The sequence below is a fragment of the Geospiza fortis genome, unplaced genomic scaffold (genome assembly GCF_000277835.1).
Source record: "Geospiza fortis unplaced genomic scaffold, GeoFor_1.0 scaffold16, whole genome shotgun sequence".
NCBI lineage: Eukaryota > Metazoa > Chordata > Aves > Passeriformes > Thraupidae > Geospiza > Geospiza fortis.
In genome coordinates, this window is record NW_005054302.1 from 11,231,670 (window position 1) to 11,240,363 (window position 8,694).

Here is an 8,694-nt window from a genome sequence, read left to right on the forward strand (position 1 = left end):
GCCCGGTACCTTCCGACACGGTTCCGCGGGTGGCCGCTGGCTGAGCACGGGGACACGCTCCCGGGTGGCAGCCCGATGGCCACCTGCCTGTGAGGGCAGTTGGGTGGCTGAGCCAGAGGTCTGTAAGAGCCTGTGACTCTGCTGCGAAAGCTACACCTGTCCAAAGAGCTGGTCCCTTTAGCTTTAGTAGGAAGGAAATATATTTAGTGCCTTCTGCGCTTGTGAGTTGATATCCAAGTTCTCACTCTGCCTGTTTTAATAGGAAGTTGTGATGAGGCACCTGTTTGATCATCTGTTCAGTTTGTTTCTTTCACTAGCAGTAGAGCCCAGGCCCCTGCCTGATCAGGTATCTCATTCAGGAGAAAAAGAGAAGGTTCACTTTAACATCTTTTTCCTTTTTGGTTTTGTTTTTTTTTTTTAATAATGTCTACCTTCAGCTATTCCCTGCTCTGCAAGAGCTCTGAAATGCTGCTACTTTTGTCTGCTTTCTAGTCTGCTGCTCTCTCACTTTGTCCATGCCTCCCACTGGGCTGCAGGTCACAACTGCTAAAGCCAGGTACAGGTAAGAAGGTCCCTGTGAGGACCAGCAGCCGGTTCCATAAAACACTCGTGCCCCGGGCAATTTGCTGCTGTAATTTAGAGTGAAGGTGAAAAAACAAGTAAGCAAACCAACCAGCAGCTCCACACTAATCGCAGGGTAATAACTACAAAGGAGGAGGGCATGGGTTACACTGTGAAAAAGGAGAAGGAAAATAAATACAGAAAGTGCTTGTAAAATTTAGCAGCTGAAATAAAAAGTTCTACAATGGGAGCATGTAGCAAAACCCAGCTTTGTCTGAAATCTACAATTGAGCTAATGATTTTGTACCCACCACCTGGTTACACTGGTCATGGAAGGTGATCTTGATGCATTAAAAAGCTATTTAGAAGTCACAAGTTCAGAACCTCAGTGTGCCACTCACTAAATGAACGCAGTGAGGAGATTTCCTATTCCAAAAGGCCCATAATCCACATCAACAAGACAAATTTAGAGTGGGAGGAAAGTGTATTATGCTGCAGATGGCACTGAGAAAGAAACCGATTTGCCCAAGGTCATGCAGGAAGTCTGTGGCAGAGCCAAGAACTAAACAGAACTCTCCTGAAACCCAGACTAAAAATAGTGTTTGATAATTGCACATAAACTCCAGAAAACACACATTACACAGATAATCATCTTTTGACCAGTATTTTGGAGTTATTGGGCTCCATTTCATTATAATTTTCAACGGCACTGATAACTGAATGGTCACTTTCTAAATTTAAACCACATTATTTGAAAGTCCTCTACACAGAAATTCATACTGTGAAACAAAAGGCACTAACAGATAGCATCTGGGCCAGCACAGATGCTTGCTGAGTGTGTCTGCTTTTGCTACCCCATTCCTCAAACGGAACCAGAGCATGTCCAAATCTTAGTCCTGGGAGGGAGAGATGATCCTGCTCCTCACTGTGTTTTTCTGAGGCTCTAAAGGGGCTGTGTAGTCCTTACCTACACTTTCCCTGGTAGCAGCATCCATAAAACCCTGGATTTATTGCTATATTCCACACTGTCCCCTGTCTGGCCACATTAGAATGTGCCCTGGCATACAGCTTTTGTGTGCTCTTATGTCAAACCTGTCTCATGTCTCAGAATGTGCCTTCTGTGTGTTCTCTTCCTATTCCAGCTCCCTCCTAGAGGTTTTTTTAGCCAATGCAGAAATGTTTCTTGTATTGCAAAACCCACACAAGCAGAAAACAACATCATGTGGCACCCTTCAGGCACCTTTAGTTGTCACTTTAGGAAAGTTATTTACACATATATTTAGTGGATTTTACAATGTATAAATGCTAATGAGTATTAGTAAAAGCTGTTTTCCTAATTAATCAATCCTACCAGCATGGTAATGATTTCTGTTGTTCTTCTGGAGCTTCTCCAGCAGGGAGGGAGCTCTGTTGATTAACAAGACCATTTTGCATGTATATAACATTTTTGTTCGTCTATAACAATCTCATTATCTTTTTTTTTTTTTCTCAAAGAGGTGAGTTCTCAAATTAGGCTTAAGGAATAACTGGGGCAGAAAGAATCATATTGTCTCCCGTGTCACCATTTTATAGTTGTGTATCTGTCAGGTTCGGTAAAATTTATACTATTGCGAAAGATGATTCAGAGCAGGTTGAATAAATTCTTTACTCTGAGGGCAGTGAGGCACTGGTACAGTTGCCCAGAGAAGTTTTGGATGTCCCTGAAAGTGTTCAAGGACAGGTTGGATGAGGCTCTCTCTGTGCTCTGGCGGAAGGTGTCCATGGCAGTGGCACTGGAACCAGATGGCCTTCAAGGGTCCTTTCTAATCAAAGCATTCTATGATATGATACTGGAAAGGTGGTGACATGATTAGTCTCAAGAACTGGGGGCTCAGTGGGGAGCTGCTCACTCTCTACAGCTACCTGAAAGGAGGATGTGGTGAGGGGGAACCTGGTCTCTTTCATCATGAAAGGACTAGAGGAAATGGCCTTAGGCTGAAACACGGGAGATTCAGATTAGATTATTATTAGAAAAAAACTTTTTACTGAAAGGGTGCCCAGGGAGCTGCTAGAGTCACCATCCCTGGAGGTGTTTAAAAGGCATCTGGATCTGGCACTGGGTGGCAGTTTAGTGGTACAGGGATTACACTGGTAGTGCTGGTTTGACAATTGGACTCAATGGTCTTAAAAGTCTCTTGCAGCTCTGACAATTTTATGATTATATAATTCTATGTCTGATTCATAATGTCAGCATGCTCTGCAGATAGAAACCAGCAAACAGCTTTTGGACTCTCATATCCTGAGAAGCAGGAATTTCTCTTCATTTTCCTGCCAAGACAATCAGATTCAAGAAGATGTGAGTAAACCACTGTGACAACAGAGTATTTCACATTCTCTTAACTCAGTAAATTGCATTGAAATTTTCATAAATAATTCAGATAGTATAAATAAATATAAATCCAAGCAGAAAGGAAAGGTTTTCCCAAAGATTCAAGGTTCAGGAGACAGGAAGGCAAGTTTTAGACCTGATGTTAACTGAACCAGTAGTGAGCTATTGAAGCTTAATCTCAGCATAATATCATAAATTATGAAACACTGACATTTCACTTTGAATTAATGTACAGGGCTATTTATAAGCTGGTTTAGAGACAGTTGCTTGGGCAAATTAATACACTTTTTCCATCACCAGGCCAAATGTTAACAACACTGCTATTTTTCAAAGTATCAAACTATTTGCATATTGGAACTGTTTTAATACAATCTGTCCCCCAAGGCTGCTATGTGAGTTACTTTGAAAAGGTAATCAGTCATAATTCACTGGCTCCTTAATCCATAATCTAACTTGATTCAGTATACTACCAGTGATTTTCAGTGTGAGAGATTGCTTGTTTTCATGCAATTGCTTTCTGTTTGAGAGCCCCAGGCCACCAACATAGGAAGAGGCATTCAATGGGTTACAATTGCCTTTCTGGGCTTGCTACCAATAAAAGGTCTGGATAGCAGATAGCAGTAGAAGAATGAGGCATGAGCATGAAGAAAAAATTTTCCATATACTTGCCTGAATTTTGAACTTTGATGGTGACTACATAGCAAGACACCATTATTGCTCATATGTATTGACAATGCTTTTATCTTTTCCCCCCTTTTCTGAAGGGTGAAAAGTATAATGCAAAAATTACTTTTTGTGAAACTGTTTTTTACAGAACAGTGTTTTAGTTGTAATTTCTGTAAAGTATTGGTTAAGAAAGAGCTTTAGTGGTTAGACTTACAAACAGTGCTTAAATACTTCACTAAACTGGGGTTTAAAATAATTATAACAATTACTTGAAATGTCATCCAAATTATGCAAAAATCATTTGTTACCCTTTGCAAATTCCATGAGCTTCACTATGAATCTTGTTCATTATGAAGATACTATAGTAGCTCCTGCTCAGAGCTTCTTTCTCTCTTCTTAGAGAGAAAATCTCCTGATTCAGAAGTGCCTCAAGACTGATGTGAGCGAATCACAGTCCAATATCCCGTACGTGGGTTTCTCTCTGACTATCTGATTCCCTGTAGAGAGGCAGCCTCCTGGTCATACCAAGGACTTCACTACAAATTTCTTGCGGCTTTTTTGTCTCTTCTCGCTTTTCCTGACAGTGAATAGCGCTAGCACAGTGTTGGGAAAGTTAACAAGTAGTGACAACGCTCATAGACTTCTCCAGAAACATGATGTGGCAGCACAAGACAGCTTGATGGTGACGACACCAGAAATTTGCTTCAAGGCCATTCTTCACATTTCCTCAAGAAGCAACATTCCTACACAAATCTTATTCAAGGGCATTGCATGAGGGTCAGCAACAGAGGGTTTGCAGGAATAATTAAGGGGATAGGTACAGCACAAAGCTTATCACTAGCTTATGATGCCATTCAACCAGAAAGATCTGTTAATGCAAGGAAAACTGGATCAGGGTTTTGCCAGATACCTCCATCTCTTTTAGAGCCTGCAATGGGATCACACATCAAAAGATCCATTTTGACAGTGCATATTGAAGTATTGCCTTGTATTATTCCGGATTATGCCTTGCAGCACAAAGTTATTAGCATTTCTAGCAGCTGAATGTCAGAGGTTTGACTTAAACTCACAAAGTGAGATCATTCCATGTAGCAGGGAAACTTTCAATCTGGTGTGTCTGATTTTTTCCATTTAAAGGATACAGTAACGACAGAACCATAGAATATCCTGAGTTGGAAGGGACCCACATAGATCATTGAGTCCAGCTCCTGGCTGTGCTTAGGACAACCCCAAGAATCACACCATGTGCCTGAGAGCATTGTCCAAACCCCTCTTGAGCTCTGTCAGGCTTTGTGCTGTGACCACTTTTTTGGACAGCCTATTTGTGAAGGACTGGGTCAGCTCTGACTGTTTAACTTAAATAAAGTTTGCTTTTCTCTCTGCTCTACTTTGCTCATCTCAGCCATAGCCCAGTCTCATTCAAGCCCAGCTGTGCTCAGCACTGTCTCAAAGAGGAGTGCATGAAATCCACAGACTCCTTTCCTGGGGAACAGACCTGCCAGTCAGAGAGGGTTGCCATGTCATCAGTGAGCTGAAGGCAAATCACAGGAGGTGATGCTGGAACGCTTACCCTCCATCAGGGTAATAGTGCATTTGATGGCTGGATCTAACAGATCAAATCCTGCTCACAGAAAATTGGGAGCAGGTTTTGTGGCTTTTTTCTTTTTTTTACTTTATTTCATTGAAACAGATCTGAGAGAGGAAGGAAGTGCTGTGTGGAGCCAGAAGTTTCCATTCGTCTCAGTTCTGCCAGCAAGTTTCTAGGTAGCTCTTGACCTTTACCTTAACCTCCTTGAGTTTGATTTCCCATTTTGAAAAATTAAATACAGAGTCACTGGAGATCATAAGATAAGAAAAGATATATTTTTGCAAGTTTAGCAGTCAAATTGCAGTTTGATTCCTTGTTTTACTACATGTATCTTGTGAGATTTTAGAGAAACCATGGGTTGTGTCTGTGATACAAACCCAGAAACAATTTTTGTCTGTCTCTGTTTTTAGACAAATAAATATATATGTTGTTTTGTATTTTAAAGTGATTTACCTTCTTGATGTCTGACTTTGACTAAGGTCCTTTAATTTTATTAACAGTTACAATAATAGTTCTGAGATTTCTCTTTGGAGCACTCTGAGGTCAGTGGAAATGTGCACCATCAGAAGTATGTAATATTAGTTAATGCAAGAGACAGAACTAAATGAAAGCAACTTGATTTTATAAAAATTGTGAAAGGTTATGCAGCCAGACAGTAGAAAGCCATAAGGATCAGGATACCATGCAGCATAAGGGAAGGATTGATCTTACCCATGATAGCTTTGTACAGCTTTTACTGTTCATTGTACAAAGAACTGACTCCAGTAAACATTTAAACATGTGCTTAACTTGATAGACATGAATGGCTTTTTTACTTCAATGTTAATGCACATTTAAGCTTAGGCATGGCTGTTTGTGGGGTGGGGATTTAGTATGGGATTCCCTGATTCTTTGCACACATGATTTCATTAGGTGTTGTCTCTTTCTGTAGTACTGCCTTAGGGCATGAGCCAAGCCTGGCTGAAGTCAGGGGAATTTCTACAGATTTTGATGGCAGTTGGACTGGACCCTTTATAGGAAATAAAAACAGATTTTGTAGAACATAAAAGCAAAAAAAAATCCTCCTAAATTTGTGGGGATGAAATAGTCATTTCCTGTTTTAGGACTAGAGACTTTATAAATCAAGCTTCTAACCAGAGAAAAATTTTACCAGCTGTACACTGAGCTGCTGAAAATAGAGGAGGAATAACACTGACTTAAAAAACCCTTAGTTTTAAGTGAGCAGAAGGAATTGCTTGGCTGTGCATAACCGTTTAGCAGGAGGTAATGATCATGTTTATTTGAGTTCACAGGTTCTTTTACTGTTGTATGCTTTCATGGTACCTGGTTTAAAAAAACAATCTAGAAAGTATATATTTACAAATGCCAGCTTATCTGTGCTATAGCTGTCATCTCACATCAGGTGAGATGGCTTTCAGTTGCCATGCCAAGCAATCCTAGCTTAACTTGTATCACAGCTCCTATTTCTGCTGTTGGCATCAGCTCATAATAGAGTTACAGGATTAAAAACTTGTCATTCCTAAAAGCCTTCTTGGTAATGAGCAGAGTATGAGATGTGAATTTGAGTCCTGTTTGATTGCATTGTTACTCCCCCTCTTTTGGAGGCCACATTAATGACAGGTTGTCAGGTGCATTTTGTAATTCCAGTGCTGGCTTTGCATGCTCCCCTCTGCCCTCTGCTTCCAGCTGAATCATTCCTGAACCGCAGTCCCTGGTGCTTGCACTCAGGGAGATAACAAACAGAAATGATGGAAAGCAAGGAGAAAAGAGATGATAGAAAAGAGAGGAGGAAAAAACAGATAAAGGCTGGTCAAATAAGCACATCCAATATGCCAGTGTTGGATGACTTCAGTAACGACAGGTAAGAATAGTCAACTGTATAACAGGACACAGAGAGGAAACTAGAGACCGTAAAAGAACATTGGAAATGAAAGGATAAAATGTGATAAAAAACAATCAAGACAAATATGGCATTGTCATATTGAGATATCACTGTGTTTTAACTGCTGCTGCATACTGCATGCTGGTGCCTCACAGCTCCTCAAAGTCCCCAGCAGACCTGGGACATAAGATGATCCAGCTTGGGAAGGATTCTGGTTTTTACTGGTACCATTTCCCCGGTTTTCTGGAGATAGCTGCAAAGGTTGCTACTCATCACACACCCAGAAGGTTAGTTACTCTCTGGGGGTTAAGGGAAGATCTAAAGGAAGTACAAGGGCTGAAGATGTTTAATAGTGCCTAGTTACAGATGATACAAGTTTTGGAGGGCAGTTTGCAACAACTGGAAAGAGACCTGGTTAACTGTTGGCTGCTTAATACCCGCTGAAAATCGGGAAGCTGTATCACTTCCCTCCATCTGGGAAACTGAATCATAGTTGCAACTCTTACCCCGGGGGCACAAGGGCAGAAATGGATTCTCTGGCTTCTATTAAGATGCAAATTGAGATCTTTTCCACTTTAGAGAAGTGATGGTATCTCTTTGTAGAATGAGTTCTTTGGTATCTAGTAAGTTTCTTTCAATCTTTTTCTCCTTTCTTGCAACATATTTTTATAATTCTTACAGGAATTTAATATTTTATAGATCCCTGCCCTTCTAAACAGGGATTCAGAAGTTTTGGGAGCAGACTGGCTGACAGAGGCAGTAAGGCACAGTGTGACTGAGCAAAGCCTTGTCTCAGCAAACCAGTATGCAAACACAGAAATCAGAGGATTCATTGAGATGTGAAATAGGGAAACCCTCAGTGTGTTTGACTTGTGTTACTTGCACCTACTGCAGATTGGGCCCTTGACTGATGTCACCTTGCTTTCAGTCCTCAGTGATAAAATTGGCTGTGATCCTCAGTGTGATCAACCTGGCCAAATCAATACTAAGTGCAGTGGTACAAAAGGCTCTGCATCACAAACCAGATGCTCTTCACTTTCCCCCATCCAAATATACTTCACCCAACCACCCATAAAAAGACAACAGAATCCAACACTCTTATCCCACCAAAAAGAGATCCCATCCTGTTCCCTCACAAAGCTTTTTTTAGACAGAAAGGTGTTACAGTCTGAGCGAGTTGTTAGATGAGATTATGGCTATTTCTGTCTCATGGAAGAGGTAGCAACCTGTGGGAAAGCCATATCCTGAAAGCAGCATGAGCTTCCTTGCTATATTTAGGAGGCTACCTTACAAAATAACTCATTAAACTCATTTAAAGAATGCATTTTAATGCAAAGAAAAATCATCTTTCTAGTAGCAAAATTTGAAGCCTTTTTAATGTATTTATTCCATTCTGCAGTTGCTCCATATATTCCACAAGGCTTCTGGAGCCCTTAGGGTGTGTGACAGTCACACAATAAGGTTGTCAAGTCACTTTTATTTCATAGATATCAATTAGCTGCTGGGATTAACTACACACTAGGGAAAAGCAGCAAGGACAAAGCTAACATCAGTCTTGGGACAAGAGAAAGAGGAGAGGAGAGGAGAGGAGAGGAGAGGAGAGGAGAGGAGAGGAGAGGAGAGGAGAGG